The following is a 19399-nucleotide window of genomic DNA, read 5'->3' as shown; positions in this document are numbered from 1 at the left end:
GTTGGAGTCTCGAAGAATTCACCATCCATCTCAACGTATCTGAAGGTATGCACACTACTGACAATGTATTCTTCTTCCCCACACACAGTGACAATCTTTCCCTCTACTGGATATCTCAGCTTTTGATGGAGAGACGAAGCTACAGCACCTGCCCCATGAATCCAGGGGCGTCCCAGCAAGCAGGAATAGGCGGGGCGAATGTTCATTACATGAAAGGTAGTGTTGAAGACTTGAGGTCCTATCTTGATAGGGAGAACAACTTCACCGTGGACAACACTCTTTGAACCATCGTAAGCACGCACCACAATGTCACTAGGATTCAATTCAATGCCCTTACAGTCAAGTTTATCAAGCACGACTTTCGGTAGCACATTCAAGGAAGAGCCATTATCCATCAACACATGAGCCAAAGTGATTCCCTTACACTCAATAGAAATATGTAGGGCCTTATTGTGGTTCCTTCCTGCTGGTGTCAGGTCAGCATTGGAAAAACCTAGGCCGTCGTCAACAGTCAGGTTAGCAACATAGTTTTCGAACTGATCGACGGAGGTCTCCTGAGGTACATGGGCAGCCTTCAGGAATTTTATCAAGGCATTGGCATGAGATTCAGAAGACAACAACAAGGACAACATCGAGATTTTGGAAGGGGTATGCCCCAACTGTTCTACCACATCAAAATCACTCTTGCGGATGATTTTCAGCACTTCTTCCATTTCTCGTTTGGCAACGTCTTCAGTAGTAGCTTCGATCGGTGTCTCTGACTGAGAAGGGTTGACTGGTTCCTTTCCTCGGTTTTCGGGAACTGGAGGTGAGATCTCTGGAGAGAAGATCCTTCCGCTTCGGGTAACCTTACTAGTCCCAACAATATCATTAGGATTAGCAGAATTGCCAACTTGCTTTACACCATGGATGTAAACATCACCTCCATAATTCCACGGAATGGCTTTGCTTGAGGAATACGGGATCGGGCCAGGTGCAGTAATGATCAGGGGAGCTACTCTGGGTTCAGCAATAATCTTCACAGGTATTCTGGGAGCAGTAATCTTCACTGGAACCTTGGACCTTGCGATCACAGATACTTCTTCAACAGGGTTTTCCGTCTTAGAAATCCTTTCAAAGAGAATTGTACGATCGTCTATCAGCTGTTGAATACCATTCTTCAATTTCAAACAGTCCTCGGGCCGGAGTATGCAGAGATTGCAATCTTCAGTACAACCTGGAAATAAACCAGCTTGCAATAAACTCCTCTTTATAATTGGGAGAGGAGATGTTAAGTCTGCTACAGTAGTGATGAGAGGATTGTCATCGAGAGCATTAACAGCCTTGTCATGATTAGGCATAGGAGCGGTGATGACATTAGGAGTCTCCGGAGGCTCGAACTCAATTTCCCCAGCGTCGATCATGTCCTGAATTTTATTCTTTAACAGCCAACAATCGTTTGTATCGTGCCCGGGGCTATCGGAGTGATATGCACACCTGGCATTGGGATTATAACGAGGCGAAGCAGTGTTGACATTTGCAGGAGGACCTCTGAGAGTGATTAAATTTACCTTCAGCATGCTTTGCAGTGCTTGTGCTAAAGTCATATTGAGCTTGGTAAACTGCCTTCTTGGCTTGTCTTGTCTTTGCTGGAAGTTTTGAGCTGGCGGGGCTGCAATTGTCACTGCTCCAACGGCATGGTCACCATTTTTCTTATTATGATTCTTCTGACCATACACAGCATTCGATTCATTCTTCCCATGATATGATTTCTTACTGCTTGTAGAAGTAGCTGCCTGTAACTTTCCACTTCGAATGCCGCTCTCCACCCGTTCACCTGTCAGTATAAGTTCAGTGAAACCTGATGAAGAACTCCCCAGTAGATGGCTGTAGAATGGGCCAGTCAGGGTACCCATGAATAGATCTACTAACTCTCGGTCAGTCATAGGGGGTTTGACCCTGCCAGCCAAATCTCTCCATTTCTGAGCATACTCTTTGAAGCTTTCTTTAGATTCCATAGCCATATTCTGCAACTGTAGCCGAGTAGGCGCTAATTCAGAATTGTACTGGTACTGCTTATAGAAAGCTGTTGCTAAATCAGTCCAGGTGCGGATGTCAGAGCTCTCGAGCTGATAATACCATTCCAACTGAGTGCCAGACAGACTTTCTTGGAAGAAGTGGATCCACAGTTTCTTATCAGTGGTATGCGGCTGAATCTTTCTCACATAAGCCCTTAAATGCATCTGAGGACAGGATGCACCATCGTACTTAGTGAAAGTGGGGATTTTGAATTTGCGGGGAATGGTCACATCGGAGACCAGACCCAAACTTTCGAAATCCAGACCAGGTGTCTTCTGACCCTCCATGGCTAGCAGGCGTTCTTCCAGCAGTTTGTACTTATCATCTCTTGGAGAGTACTGTTCCTCTTCATACTCTTCATCATCATCCTCAGGGTTAGGGGGATCAACATTCTCCTCCTCTGAATCCTCTTCCGCCCCCTCTTCTGGGCCATTCGGGATTCCAAATTTGATTCCCGTAGCCTGTCCTTTACGCCTTCTGCCCGGGTTAATGAAGCTCACAGCTTTCTGGTCCTTCTTCTTTTCGGCCAAAAGAGCCTTCAGTTCCTCCTGCCCCTTGGCTAAGCTCAGCATCATCTCCTTGAATTGAGCATTCTGAGTCTGGAGATCTTTGACAGTTTGTTCGAGATCCATTTTTCTGTTTAAGAGGCGGACCGTGAGAATATGGTCCTGTTATGCAATGTTGTGTTATGCGATGCAATGCATGAAATGTTTTCAAGGACTTTCGGAATTTAACTTTGCATAAATCACCAACAAGAGAGAAATGTTTATTACTAATATTTTCGATCAATGTTCATTACAAAAGGAATAATAGTGAAATACAATGAAAGCTCAAGTCTCCCAGGGGCGACTTCTTTTTGGGCGAAGATATGCATTGAGTCTTCGTTCCTCATTAAGCTGACTGGTGAGCTCTAATACTTTCTTCCTTTCTGCATTGAACTGAGCTTCGAAAGTATCTCTCTCTTCTCTCAACTGGGTCCAGGATCTTTTCAATTCCTCAACATCAGTAGGCATATCTGGGTAAGGAATGATCTGGGAAGTACCTCCTACGACCTCTGATTCAACAATCAATGGTCCGACTACAAGATATGGCATGACAAGTTCACGAGCTCTGGCGCGTACCCATCTGAGATAAGGCTCCATAGGAATAGAATTTTTCTTGCCTAAATTGCTTCTTTTCACCATGCCCCAAGCTCGTACAAACCTTTGGCGGAGATCTTGAGAGTCATTGTCATAGTCAAACACTATACCTTGGATAATCATTTCATGTGGACCGTCTCTTCGAGCATGCCCGAACTGACGTAGGGCTAAGGCAGGATTATAAGTAATACCTCCTCTTACCCCCATGAGGGGTACATTAGGGAATTCTCCACAACGGTCGATGATGATAACGTTTTCTCTGAGGTTAGAACACCAACGGATGTCTGAATGGAAAAGTGCCATTATCCTTTGAGACCACTTCAGATTTTGATCATTCTTCAAGATTGATTGAGGAAGGTGCGAAATAAACCACCTAGACAACAAAGGTATGCAACACATGAGAGTCCCTTGCTTCTTCATAGTACGAGTGTGAAGGGAATGCAAGACATCTCCAAGCAAGGTAGGCACAGGGTTATGAGTGAGGAATATCTTAATAGCATTCATGTCTATGAATTGGTCTGGATTAGGGAATAACACCAAACCATAGATTAGCAATGCTAGAACATCTTCAAAAGCATGCACTTTCATAACTTTCAGGAATTCCCAGGCTTTACTTATCAGAAATTTAGCAAGTAAACCTTTCATTCCACTTCTTGTTACCCAATTAGCTTCAATGTCGGACTTTGTCATGTGTAAAGCTGCGGCAACTTCTTCAGACTTTGGCATCTTTTCTAAACCGCTGAAGGGCATTTGATCAAGAATAGGTATCCCAAGCAGCTGGGAAAATTCTTCCAATGTGGGTACCAACTGATAATCTGGGAAAGTGAAGCAATGATGCTTAGGATCGAAGAACTGGAATAGGACTCTCATCATATCTTCTTTGAAACCAGTGGTAACCAGATTGAGGAGATGACCATGTTTCTTGTTGAACTGAGCATGATCTGGGAGTTCTGACACCAATCCCTTGAGTTGAGGAGAGATCGTTACAAGATTGATCCGGATAGTCTTCCTGGAAGCCATAACCTGTTTAACAGAGCAAAGCTAAATTCCTAAGTCCTTGAAATGGTTAGTATGATGATGTTATGATGTTATGATGTTATGCAAGCACAAGCATGTCACACAACAATTATTCCTAGGTTTTAAGGCTTGCCTGAGTTCCATAGGTAAGTACCCTCCCCACTGAAGTTTGGTTGGTTCAACCTGTCCTAGAATAGTAACCGGGTTCTAGAAGGATCTCAGATCATCGACCTTTCTTTAGGTCCACTTCAGTGCAACACCAAGTGGTTGACCGAAGCTTTCCTAAAGTCCAATCTCAAAGAGTGTAGCATCGAGTATCAACCAACCTCAGTCGGAACCGAAGTCAGTTATCTCACTACTTTCTAATGGCTAGGATGAGTCAATTAGGGTTCTAAAGGTCTGGTTAATGCTTTGATGACACCACGCGGAAGCCAAATTTTTCCTCAAATAACATGAGGACCATCAGGACAACCAAAGTGTCGCATTAACCGTAGCTATCATTTTAACCATTCCAGTATACGCCGGATAGTCGCGATGATCTATTGCTACTTACCTAAGGTACACTAGATCCGGGTGTAGGATCTTTCACTCGAAGCCCCCCTTAAAACGGAAGAACAAATTAAAACATAAATGATTTTTTTTTTTTTTTTTTTTTTTTTAAGATGGACCTCTCTTTGTAAGTCCCCAGCAGAGTCGCCAGTTCTGTCATACGGTGAACTGACTTTATTGGATTTGTAATCGCAATGTCGCGGTTAGCAAGAGTCGCCACCGACTTTTCTTTTATCCCTTAAGGAAAGGTGGAAAAGAACAGGAAAGACCTTAATTTTAAATTCTTAGGTTCGGGAGGTACTTTATACAAAGGGAAGGTGTTAGGCACCCTTCGTATCCATGGTTATCCATGGGCTCTTAATTGCTCAATCATTTATGTTTTCTTTGTTTGAAAAAGGTGGTTGAGAAATGTATGAAAAATATTTTGAAAAGGAGAATTTAACTTTGTAATGATTCTTGCATGAATGTATACAAAGTGGTTATCTCATTTAGTTTTTTGAAAGTAGTTTAGAAAAATATAACTTGGCAATGATCCTAGTACGGATGTATGCTAAGTGGTGATTTTCCAAAAGAAGACGTTTGAAAGGTGTGGGGTGTGAAAAGCATTTTTTGTTATGAATGAGCAATTAAGGTTATACCTGTCCGAGGTCTTTTCGGGCATTTCCTATCCTTATGAGGGTAAAACTGTCCTTACTATTGAGAAGTAAGTAGTTTTATCCTGGGGATGTAAGAGGGTCATCGTAGGGTCATCGATAGGTCATTGAAGGCAACAGTTGTGAGGATACCTTAGCATTCGAAGGGACTATCATCATTTAACCGTAGGCTACACCGAAGGGTCATCGAGGGACATAATCGTATTTTCGAAGGCAACATCCGAGGGACTATGATGATTTTACCGGAGGGTCTTTGCTAAGGGTATCCCCATGTTCGCGGGACATGACCGTAATATTGTAATCGTAGAGTCATAAAGAGAGGTCCGATATCATTTATTTAAAGTCCATGTTTTAAGTTCATTAGGTAATTATGGTGCATTTCCACATTAAAACCAATTAAAACCAACACATTACAATCAATCAATACATTAAAAATAGACATATTAAAATCAATAATCAATATGAATCTTCACATTAAGGTGAAGTAATTTGGAATCCATCTCCACGAAAGTCTCTCACACGTAAGGGTACCTAGCCGGCCACTTCATGGAAGCTTTTGCATCATTCAACGCACGGGTTAGAGCATAAGGATAAAATATGATTTGATTAATACCATAAAATGCCATAAAATGCATATGACAGTTAGAGTTCAAGCTAAATGATGCGACAATAATGAAATACACAAGAATGGAACAGCAAAGGGACAAAGCAGCCACTGTCCCATTCGCCTCTGCCTCGCCTAGCGAAGGCTCAGCGAAGGCTCGCTGCAGGCTCGCCTAGGGATGAGCTAGCGAGCGGCCACGGGTTTGGAATTTTAGAACAGTATGACTTCAGCATGTTACATATTTTATCGCATTTAATTGCAGAAATAGCATGGTCCAATATTCATGATGTTCAGACACATTTGAGCTTGTATGCAAAGTAGGATCCCATATCAAAAATTTCAATATATCATGAGGTATTATGCATTTAGAGATTATGAGATGGAAACATAAAACGGTAATGATACACAAACCTGTTTGCAATCTAGCGATAATGCTGAATTGACGGATCCTGGTTGGTGTCGGATTGATTTGGGCGGCGGTAACTTCGGAGCGGCCTTCAGGGTTTCCGCCTTCTGAATTCTTTGGATCAGCAGGGTTTCTGTGTTTCTCCCTCTAGATGCGTGTTTCCGTCCGTCTTCGTCCGTCTCTGTGTGTTCTTTTTCGTGGCAGAGGAGCAGGTATTTATAGTAGTGGTAGTGGTGACCTAATGGGCTTAAAATGAGGTCCAAAAATTCAAATTCTCGCAAGCTTCGCTAGGCGAAGGACTTGCTCGCCCAGCGAGCAAATTAGGTCTGGGCCTCTTTCTGGATCCAACGCTTCGCTGGGCGAGTTGCATGATGAAATGTTCGCTAGGCGAAGGAGCTGCTCGCCTAGCGAGCTAGCTGTTTTGGGCCGCCTGTGGATTGGGCCTGTTGTGAGTGGGCTTTTGTCCACTTGATATCGGTGCCTTGCAGAACAATGTTTTGTAATATCCACGGGCAAATTTTGGGGTATGACAGGTACCGGAGAGAAGTTGATCGCCTTGGAATCGATCAAATCTTGGACTTTGTGCTGCAAAGCCCGGCATTTTTCAGTGTGGTGCCCTGGTGCCCCAGAATGAAAGTCACAGCGGATGTTGGCGTCATATCCAGGAGGCAACACTGTTGGTGGAGCCATTGTACGCAACTCAACAAACCCTAACCGGAGTAGTTCGGGTAACAGTTCGGCGTATGACATTGGTAATGGATCAAAACGTCGATCAGCCATTCTTTGCCTGGGCTGATACGGACGTTGCTGATGTTGCTGTTGTTGTTGCGGTTGTTGAACCCTTTGTTGTTGTTGTTGACGAGGTTGAGGTGCAGGAATGGTCACTGCAGCAACCGGGCGATATTGATCTCTATTCACACTGCCTCTGTACACATTCCCTCGGTGTTGTACAACATTGGTTTCACCTTCTCTACGGCGAGGTGCCCCAGAGAAAGGTTCTTTGATGACGAAGAAGACCCCACATCCTGAATTCTGCCGGCCTTGATCAGACTTTCAGTTCTTTCGCCACAGATGACGACATCAGAAAAACTACCGAATGGGCAGCTTCCCATCCGGTCCATAAACACACCTTGAAGAGTGCCGATGAACATATCTGTCAACTCTCTTTCCAGCATAGGGGGTTGAACTCTTGCAGCAAGCTCGCGCCATCTCTGGGCGTACTCTTTAAAGCTCTCGTTGTTTTTCTGACACAGACTCTGCAGCTGAGTCCGGGTCGGTGCCATATCCATGTTATGTTTGTACTGTCTGAGGAACGCTTCTCCCAAATCCCTCCAGCATCTGATCGAATCTCTTTTCAACTCCATGTACCAGTCCAAAGACGCCCCAGATAGGCTGTCTTGAAAAAAATACATCCACATCTTCTCGTCGTCAGTATACGCCGAGATCTTTCGATAGTATGCCTGCACATGAGTGCGAGGACAAGAGGTGCCGTTGTATTTGTCGAAAGTGGGTGCTTTGAACTTGTGTGGGATTCTCAGACCTTCCACTAATCCCATATTAGTTACATCAAAACCGAGAGAGTTTTGACATTCCATAGCCCGGATCTTCTCAGCAAGGGCCTCAACTTTGCGGTCTCTCGCATCATTCCTTCCCAAAATGTCGTCGTCTTCGCTGAGCATAGTGAACAAATCCTCTTGTCTGTCGACAATCGGAACTCGATTACGGGTCGGAGCATGGATTACTCGGGCATTAGCAGTATCTGGAGCAATCGGTTGACCGTCGACTCGAATACCCCTCAACTCTTCACCTACAGCATAGTTGTTGATGGGCACAGCAGCAGCAGGGTTATCATTGATCGGGCCTCCCTCTGGCAGAGCTTGGTTGGGCGGCGGAACTACAGCTTCTTGCCTCTGAACTAGAGCTCGGAGTTCTTCTTGCCCTTGCGCAACCCCTTGCATCATGTGCATGAACTGGGCCATGTTAGCCCTCATCTCTGCTAACTCAGCTTGTACTTGATCCATGTTCCTTTGATGGTTGAGTCTCGTTGAGTAGCGATGCGGTCTCTGATCAGCTATCCTGCCTGAACACAGGAATCAAAGTGAGAAGTCGGCACAAGAACACCTGTTATGCAAATGAAATGAGTATGATGTTAATGATGCGTATGATGCACATGATATGCTCATTTCTCCGGCATTCAAAGAGCCTGATCCATCTTCAAAAGATGGCAACCTGCAGCAACAAGGAACAACAAAGTACAAGGTAAATGAGAACAACAGGGAACACCAACAACCTTATCTATAAATAAGGGCAAAAAGATCATACAACCAAGTCAACAAATATTCGGAGTACAAACAAATGAATCCCATCCAACAAGCCTGGAGGTGATTCTCAAAATAAACAACAAAGGTACAATCTAAAACAAACGGTCTTCCGGAATGAGGGTCTTCAGGTACTGGCACTGGTCTATCAACAGTGTGCATTCTGAACATTCTGGTAGAGGGGTGATCTTCTCCTTCAATTGTCTTCTAAGCTCCATGACTTCTCCTCCAAGATAGTCCTCTGATGCTTGCCTCAAACCCACCTCTTTCTTCAACTGGACGTCTTTGTCTTTGAGTTGCTTCTCCAGGTCTCTGATCTTCTTCTGGTAGCTGGCTTCAGCTCTCTGTAGTCTCAAACACTCCCGATGTTCTGCATCCAACATGGATTCCATCTCCTCATAGGATCTCTTCTTGCTCCTCACTCTGTTAGTATCCTCTCCTTGCACTTCCCTGAGTTGATGGGCCAAGTGCAACCTATCAGCTTTGGCTTTGTAAAGCTCCATCTGTGTATCTTGCTCCTTCTCTCTCAACCGGCGATTCTCCATTAAATCTTGCTTATAGTGCTCAGCAGGTACACTCTCAGCAAGGATCAAAGGTGGTTGCTCCTGAAGTGGCTCCATCCTATCGTAGGGTAGCAACAAAGTTTCCACTCTCTTCTTTACCCAATCAGTGTAATCAGGCATGGCAATGGCAAACTTCTTCCCTAAGATAGTTCCATCATTCACTCCAACAGACCTCCAAGCTCTTCCTATCTGCTCCAATCTAGTCGGGTCACTCTGCTTCTCAAAATACACACTTTCAGCTATCTCAGCCTCAAGTGGTTTTCCCTTCATTACAAACCCTAACTGACGAAGAGAAAGAACTGGATTATAGTTTATGCAACCCTTGGTCCCCACGAGTGGCACGTTCCGGAATTCTCCACAACTCATAATAACATTCTTCACATCCATCCGGTAAGATTGCCATCTGATGTCATAAGAGGTAAGCGACATGACCCTTTGAGTCCACTTAAGAGTGCTCTGAGTATCCATAAAGGGTCCACTGACTGGCAGAAGGGACATGAACCATCTGAGCAAGAGAGGTAGACAACATCTGATAGCTCCACCCTTACCATGCCTACTGTGGATGGCATAATAAGTGTCAGCTAACAGAGTGGGAACTGGATTCCTTCCCATGAAGACACTGATGGCAGCCTGGTCAATGAAATTGGGCATGCTCGGGAATAGGACGATCCCATAGATCATGGCAGCAAACTGGGCATAAAAAGCTTCCCAATTCCCCTTCTCTGCTTCTCCTCTAGCAACTCTCAGCAGAAACTTCAATGGCAGACCCACTACTTCCCCACTGGGCTTCCAGTTATCACAAACTTCTTTGACACTCAACCGGAGAGCTCTGGAAATAACTTTGAAGTCAACCTCCTTCGGTACGTCCAAGAAAGGAACCTGATGCTGAATTGGGACACTCAACAGAATAGAATACTCCTCGAGAGTAGGCGCCAATTGATAATCTTGAAAAGTGAAACATCTAAGCTCCGGGTCGTAGAACTGAAGAAGTGTCTGCAGCGGCACCGGATCAACTACCGTCTTCAACAACGTCAGAATATCTCCATACTGCCCAACAAAACCCTTCAGCTGATCACTAGTCACAAGGCTACCCAAATCTGTCAATGAAGTCAACGGCTCGCGATGAAAGCTGTAAGAACAGGTCTTCCGCTTCGGCTCTGGGACTGTTGCCATCTCTATTAGTGAACAAGCTCTGGAATGTACCTGAGAAATGATATGCATGCAGAGATTAGTTTTTCATTTTTCTTTTTTTTTCTTTTTTTTTCTTCTTTTTTTCATCATTTTTTTTTACGGCGTTTCTTTTGAAAAAATAAATATGCTATGATGCACATGATGCAGACACAAACTGGCTGGCCGTGCATCTCTGAATCACAAGGTCGAAGCTTCGGTCTAAACTCAGAACCCAAATCCAACTTGAAAACCCAAGATCAACTGAGACACTGTCGTCTGAACCCAAAGTCACCAACAGAACCACAAGTCACCAACGGTACCTGTAATAATGATCAAACCCTTCCCCACTCACGGGTGTCGTCTAGGCCAGGGTAAAGTTGAGAGAAACACAGCATAAATAACCTTTCGCAGAATACCATCATATACACACCTGAAGTATGCAACGACAATATCCCACCAGGGTCTGAACTGCTCGTGATATCAATGTTCCGCTAAGTGGCGCAATACCACCCGCTTCCCATGAATCACTCTATTCCTAAGTATCCTAGATTTCACTCATGGTCTGGGTATTGGACCTTTTACCTCAAGTGACTCCCACCCCAACAGAGAGAAACAGACAACCAACCAGATGAATAATGAATGTGAATGAATGCAAACATAAGTGCAAACATAAATGCAAACAACAAATAATGAATGCAAACAACAAATAATGAATGCAATAACAAAACAGCAAACAGCAACCAAAACCCTAACCTAGAGAGCGCTAGGAGAGACTCGCTTAGGGAAGATGGACCAGCATAGGTCAACTTCTCTAGATCCCCAGCAGAGTCGCCAGCTGTCGCATTACGCGAAAAACCGGCGGGAAACGAAAACAACAGAGCCGCCACCGTGCGTTATTTATCCCAAAGGAGGGAAAGGAAACGCTCAGAGTAAACCTGGAAAGAACATGGTTTCGCGACCAAAGAGAATGGGATCGGGAGTCGGTTATGCGAAGGAAAGGTATTAGCACCCCTACGCATTCGTCGTACTCGACGGGATCCACGCACTAAAGGAAGGAAAATGGTTGCTAAAACACTGCTCAAACACACACACACTGGCTGAAAGAGACACAAGAAAACAAACAAGACTGACTCGGCAGGATATCGCATCCTGGGCCTACTTAGTCTATCAAGCATAGACATCAGAGTCTAAGTAGTTCGGACTAGGGGAAAACATGCTCGCTAGGATGTCGCATCCTATGCATACGTATCTTCTTGGACAAAGAAGAATCAGAGCATCCGTAGCTCGGCTAACACGCACACAAACAAACACATGCGAGGGCAAACATGGAGCCTGAATGCCAATCACTGGACTTACATCAGCATCCGAACCAAAACACACGCTAGAACCCGAATGCCACTCGATGGACTTACATCAGCTTCCAAGCACACAACAACACAAAACAAAGACACAGGCGCCCGGAGAGATCTGCTCATCTCCTGCCTACGTACCTCATCTGGTATGAGGATCAGGGCGACGTAGTTCCCCTACGGAGGGAAAAAGGACTAGCCTAACCAGATAACAGAGGGAGACACAACTAGGGAGACTACGACTCGAGCCTAGATGTTATCATGCAATATCATCCCTAAGTTAAGGTTTCTAGCTAACTTGCCCAGGAAGCAAGCCTATCCTACACATGACTTGCACAGGAAGCAAGTCAAACCAAACCTAACTTGCACAGGAAGCAAGCTAAAGCAAACCTAACTTGCACAGGAAGCAAGTCAAACTAAACCTAACTTGCACAGGAAGTAAGCTAAAGCAAACATACGAACACAAGTAGCACACACTATATGTAAGCAAAGGGCTCAAACAAGGTTAGGTTTTAGTCGAGGGGTCATATCAACCTCAACAAACAAACCACTGGAACTGGGTAGTGTTAGCTCTTAACCTTGCCATTGAGGGGCTAAGGTGAAGCAGATGAAAGGTAAGTGAAGATAAGACTTCACAACTCTTATCCCTGGCCTGGGAGAGCTTAAGACAAGAATGTGTGGGTTCAGAAAGTGGGAACCCTTCTACACATTTGACACTGACTCAACTGTACAGTTGTACAAGATCTTGGGTTTGTATCTGCAATGCATCAACACAGTGGTGTGAGCAAAGCAGATGACACACAGAATAGCAGGGGATAGATTGCATATCCCTTGGGTTCTGCCAATTGCCTCTTCACTTAGGAGGTCTTTGACTATATACAAGGACAAATGTAAACAGTCACAAACATTACCTCTTAAGGAGGACTTCAGACAATTGCCTGGCCAAGTAACAGGCCAGGTCTTCCAGGCTACATGAAGATAAGAAGTTATACCTCAATGCAAATTGCTCTTAAGCAAAGCAAAGCAAAGTTCTTAAAGAACTATAAGCAACTAAAGGTACCTGAAACCAGTCAGACAACATCAGTATACAATTCAAAGTTAAATCAAAATGAGATAGAGATTAACAGTCAACACAATCAGTTAAATGTGCAATGCACAAGGCTCAAAGCATGTGAGCCAAGCAACCTACAAAACAAACAAGTTAGTCATGATAATCAGTCAAGCTCAACCAATTTGCATAAGTTTCTTTGGATATTTGTTGCTTAACCTGAAACAACAAACTTAAACATGAGCAACACGACCACTAGGACAAGCCTAGGGTCAAAAAGAAATAAGAAAGTCAAAACAGCAAGTGACAAGTGTCCAAAATCAAGTTCAAACAATCAAGAAACAAACTCAATTGATTTCATGCTCATATCAATCATCATCATCATTTCATAAGCAAATTAGGTCAAAGCAAGGCATATGGAAGCTCAAAGAAGTCAACAAAAATATGCAACTCAAATCCAATCACAAACAATTCAAAAAAATCTCAAATAATTCATGATCAACCGTCATCCATAACATGATAAGCACACCAAATTTCAGCTCAATTGGATCATGGGAAGTAGGGAAATGAAAATCAGAAAGGCAGGGCAAGTTCAAACATGCTCAAAGAAGTCAACCAAACATGCACCAACTTCAATAAATCATAAATCAGTGACAACATATGAGAAATGAATGGGATTAAAACCATGATAAACCTTAAGATGTCTACTAATCACATGTCAAATTTCATGTCCATCCAATAATGTATGAGAATTTCACAAATCATATGGCATCATGTGTCACAAAAGTCAACATTTTGGTCAAACAGGGGAAAAATTATCAATCAATTAGAAAATGCATTCAAAAATTCCAGAAAATTCACACACATTCTCAACATCCATAAGCATGTTCATGCAAAAAATCAGACCATTTTGAGTTCATTAGGAAAGGTAATTAAAATCATGAAGTTGGACATCAATGGTGTGACACAAATTGTCACACCCTAATTCAAAAAATCATAACTCACAAACCAGCAATGATAAATTCACAAACTCTACACCAAAATCACCATGAATGTGTCTAGTTTGAGCACAAACAATTTGAGAAGCATTGGATACTGTATCATCATTTCACAATTGATTTGGCAAGACATACATAAAATGGACACATATGACAAACCCTAGCACAATTTAAAATCCACACATGCAAAAAATCTGGAAAAAACATGATAAAAAACTAGAGATCAAGATGAACATTTTGCAAAAAATCCCATGAAATTTGGATCAAAAATTGATTGACTTATGATTTTTGGAAGATTGGTATCAAAATGAAATAACAATTGAGAAATAACATGAATTAATTAAATAATATAAACGGCAGTGGCATTTTGGTAAAAATGGAGTCCCTTAAGTGAAACGGTGTGTTTCAATTAGGGAGGTGGCGAGCGCGGATTGGCTCATGGCCAATAAAACAGTAGAAGCATGCAAAGCAAAAGATCCACACTGCCAATACACGACCTGGGTTTGAAAACTAGGGTTTTTGGGCAACAGTGTTCATGTTCATCACCATCACCAAATCGAAAATGAAAATTTTGCCCAGAAATTTGAATCAAGCATACCATTAGAACCAGCAGACCAAGTACATTAATAATCTAGCATTCATTTTCACTAAAACATGCTGTCATGAATGAATCGAGCAGAAACATATTTAAACATCAAATTTCAATTCAACCTAACTTTCAAAATACTCAACCATTTTTAATGATTCAAAGCTCATTGTGACCAGCAAAGCAAGATCTATCTAAAGCATGGCATGATTTTGGAAATAGAGAGATTCGAAAACTCACTTGATTTGAAGTGCAGTGGTGATGCAGTGGTTGTTTGGTTATGCAAGGCTGAAACAGATGACCAAAGTTGATTTAGATGATGAATGGTCGAGGTATTTTAGCTCAACAATCTTCGAAACAGCTCCACTTGAATTCTGCCATGGATGAAGCTTCTTCAAAACAGTAGTGGAAGATGGCCTTACAGATGGAATATGATACTTGCAATGAGCTCAAAAAGGTTGGTGGATCATGGAACAACTAACCAAGGCTCGTGTTCTTTTGAGTTTTCAGCCAAAAATCAAGATGGAGAAAATGAGTGTTTTGAGAGCAAGAGAGTTTTTGATCTGTTTTCAAAGAGTGGCTAGGGCTTCTGCAGATTGGAAAATGAAATATATATGTCTGTTTAGCATTGTTAATCATGATTAATTGAAATGGTAATTGGAATTTGGTTAAAAGAGGTGTTTTGGACAATTGCTAAAAACCAAGCCAAATTACATGGGGTGTATGAATGTGCACGAATTTGGGCTTTGGACAATCTCTAAATGTGATTTCAGAACCATTCCAATTGGCACAAAGTGTTGGAAATGCTTATTTTGAAAGTCCATTTTTTCACTTCACTTAATTTAATTCATGCTACTTTGAAAATGGCCATTTTGATTGGTAAACTTTTGATGAATTGTGATGACAAATTTGGAAAGAGGGCATCAAATATGACTTGTAGCAAAAAAACCCCACCCAATTTGGCCAAATGGTTTGGAAGATATGCCATTTTGAAGTTCACAAATTTCTGAAAATGATTTGATCATAACTTGCCAACCATACATGAGAAATGAGTGTTCTTGGACTTTTTGGAAATGGGAGAACAATATCTTCAACTTTCATGTTGGGCAAAAATTCATTTGAAGCTTGTATGATGATGTAATTTTGAGGAGTAAGACTTTCCATTTTTGGCAAATTCCAATTACAGGTCAACTTTCTATTTTTGGAAATTTCTTGTTTGACTTCAAATTCTTCAATGTGGATGCTTGACATGTTATATGAGGCTTATATGGACATGAATGAGATCTCTCAAACCAATTCCCACCATCCAATCACTGATTAAATGCACAGTTGACCACAGTTGACCATAGTTGACTTTTTAGGGTTTCTGGTGGACTGCACATTGACTGATGACTTCTGAGCCTCCAATCCTTGACCAAAACACTTCCAAAGGACCCCTAGGTCATGTGAACATGTTGGACCAACCCTAGGGCCTTGTCTCAATGGGAATTGCACTGGCTTGCTTGATTGACTGATCTCCTGACCAGTTTGACCTAATTCTTCTGAATGGCTTGCACTTGGGCACAGGGACAGTGCAATGTTATGCAGTGGACTATGTTAATGTTAATGACCTAATATGAGAATGTATGTACAAAAGGTAGGTGCAAATTTGAGGTGCTACACTCTCCCAATTCACAAAAAAATAAAAAATAAAATATCACATGGGTGTAAGAAGTTACACTTTTATTGAGAATGTAAATATATGCTACTTAACTATAGTACTTCTTGAGTTTCGTTGTGTTCCATGCCTGAGGGATAGATTCTCATATTAGTGTCTCCAGTGTGTATGCCTTTTTTTCCTTGTTGGATCTAACTATGTACGACCCTTTCCAGTTAGCTACCAACTTGCCAACTCTAGCATTATTTCCTCCAATGTTTGCACGTCTTTACATTAGAACTCTCAGGGTTTCACCCACTTATTGTATTTGGTAGTTGTTTCTTGCTTTACGATTGCACTCAATAGGGTTGTGACATGCCTTTTTTCCTCTAATAGATATATTTATTCTCTGATTGTATTGGAATTATCTTCTTCAGTCAGGGATTGCATTGTTATCCAACTTAGTTAATCTATTTCGATGGGAATGACAAATTTTGTTTCGTAAGTCAATCGAAAAAGGAGTCTCGTTGATGGTTGAGTATGGTGTGATCTTGTAATCCTAAAAGAGGTGTGGAAGTTCATCTCCCTAAATCCCTTTAGTGGTTGCTAACCTTTTTTTCAATCCTCTAAGAATGACTCGATTTGCAACATCATCCTATCTTATTAGTTTGGATGTGTTCTACCAACGTAAAGTGTTGCTTAACATTCAATTCTTCCAAAAGGCTTTTGAACTTCAAGTCAGTGAACTGGGTGTTGTTATTTATGATGACAAATTGAGGGATCCTGTATCATACCAGGATGTTCATATTGAAGAATTTTAGAATATCTGTTGCTATGATGTTTTTCAATGTCTCTGCATCTATCCACTTGGTGAAATAATTTATTGTCATGATTAGGAACTTGAGATGCACTAGGGCCTGGGGAAAGGGTTACAGGATGTTTATTCCCCACTATGATAAGGGCCATGGCGAGATTAAGGAGTGTAGCTCGAAAGGTGGTGCATTATACACATCTCCGTGTCGCTGGCATATGTTGCATTTTTTGATGTATTCCTTTGCATCTTCTACCATGGTCGACAAATATTAACCAACTCTTAGGACCTTTTTCGCTAGTGCTCGGGCGTCTAAGTGTTGCATTGTGATTCCTTTATGTACCTCATCCAAAGTAAGGACGTCTTTCTCTATTTCTAAACATTTCAGTAGGCAAATGTACAATCGTCTCCTATATATCATTCCCTTGATTAAGGAGTATGAATTGGCTTTTATCTTTCTGAAACTTGCTTCTGATGGGTAGGAAGAAAGTCTCCCTTGCTCGATGTATCTCACGATAAATGTTGTCTAGGATGCTCGTTTGTTGTCATTTATTTCCATAGTCACAATATTTGAGGTTTTTATACTAGGATTCTTCAAGGTCTCTTGAATGAATAAATGGCTTACGACCGATAACCTTGTATTGGCCAATCTGGATAAGACATCTACTATGGTGTTTTTATCTCTTGGGATATGCTCTATCTCGGAGATCTTAAACTTGGTTAGCTTTTCTCTGGCTAATCAGATGTATTGTTGTAGCGTCATTTCTTTCGTTTGAGTTTCTCCTATGATTTGTTTCACCACCAGTTAAGGATTTGTTTTCAACCTGATGTTTTCTGCCCCCATTTTGGATGCTAAAGTAAGCCATATGATCACTGCTTCGTATTCACCATGACTATTGGTGGTCAGAAACTCAAACAGTAGAGATACTTTGATAGTAAATCTAATTTCATTCTTTAGAATGAGTCTAGCTTTACTCCATCGACTATTGGATGATCCATCGGTGAATATTGTCTAGAAGTGCATCTATTTCGTTCGTCGAGTGTCATCTCTATTATGAAATCCGTAAATTAATGGGCCTTCGACTATTGGATGAGTCTAGCTCTACACCCTCGACTATTTGATGATCCATCAGTGAATACTATCTAGAAGTGCGTCTGTTTCGTTCGTCGAGTGTCATCTCTACTGTGAAATCCGCAAATTAGTGGGCCTTCGGTGCCTTACTGGCTTCATATGAAACGTCAAATTCTGACATCTCGTACTACAAAAAATAGATACATTATGGCAGTTATTTTGAAAAATAATGACAGTTTCAATGGTCGTTTTGTACTTGAACATCCATATTCTTTTCTGCCGCTAGGTACAAAATGGCGGTTTTCTAAAACTGACATTGCCATGAAAACCGCCATAATTACCACTTTTAATTGCAGTTTTGTAGCAATAAATTGCGATAGTTATGAGTGCTCGCGGTGCGATTTTGATGGTTTTGACGTTAAAAATCATCTGAACCGCAAGAGAAAAATGCATGCAGTTTGGTTTGGTTTGGTTGATTTTTAGAAACCAAACCAAACCAATGCGGTTTGAGTTGGTTCTATTTTTTATAACATTTTTAGTGAGGTTACACATATAGATTACAACATAACTTTGTGTTTAGTCAAGTATACATTACCAAATAACAACAAAATTCATCATATTTGGACAACAATTTCTCATTCAATATAGAAAAAATCAGATTAGACAAAAGTGGAATAAAAAATATAACATAGTAGTGTAAAACAATATAAAAAATATTATAATGAAAAAACAGAGAAGATGAGAGATTACTGAAGTTGAAAAAGAAAGAACATAAGAGATGCGAGATTAGAGAAGAAATGTGCGATAAAAACGTAATTGGAAGAGAGAATAATAGCATAAAAACTAGAATATGAAAAAGAATGAACATAAGAGAAGAGAGGATTAGAGTAGAAGAGGCGAGATGTATATGGAAAAAAAGATGAGAAGAAGATTGAGAAAGAATTGAGGAGACTGAAACTGAAGGTCTAAGTGTGAGTAAGATAAAATTGTTCATAATCGTAAGACTAATGCATAATAGGTTTGAGTTTTGGGTTGGATGCGAGATAAATAAAGTTTGGGTTGTAACGTGATGCACTTTAGTTTGGTTTCTTTTGATTTGCAAAATACAAACCGCAAACTGAACCGTATCGTCCAGTTTTGTTAAAAAATGATTCAAACACATCTGAACCTAATGCGCTTTTTTGCGGTTTCGATTTGATTTGATTTGGTTTGCGATTTTCTATTGGATTGGTTCGGTTTTGAACACCCCTATCGACAATTTTAGTTAGGGGTGTTCATGGTTCATGAACTGTACTGAACCTAACCATATTTATCATCAGTTCAATTTACAATAATCATTTCAATAAAAATACAATAAACTACTAAAATGGTTTCAATTAATTTAAAACTAGTTTAAAACCAGTTTATATTTATAAACTAGTT

Source organism: Lathyrus oleraceus, chromosome 3 (assembly GCF_024323335.1).
Source record: "Lathyrus oleraceus cultivar Zhongwan6 chromosome 3, CAAS_Psat_ZW6_1.0, whole genome shotgun sequence".
Taxonomy (NCBI): Eukaryota; Viridiplantae; Streptophyta; class Magnoliopsida; order Fabales; family Fabaceae; genus Lathyrus; species Lathyrus oleraceus.
The sequence above is the reverse complement of the archived record's forward strand: the minus strand, read 5'-3'. Positions refer to the sequence as shown.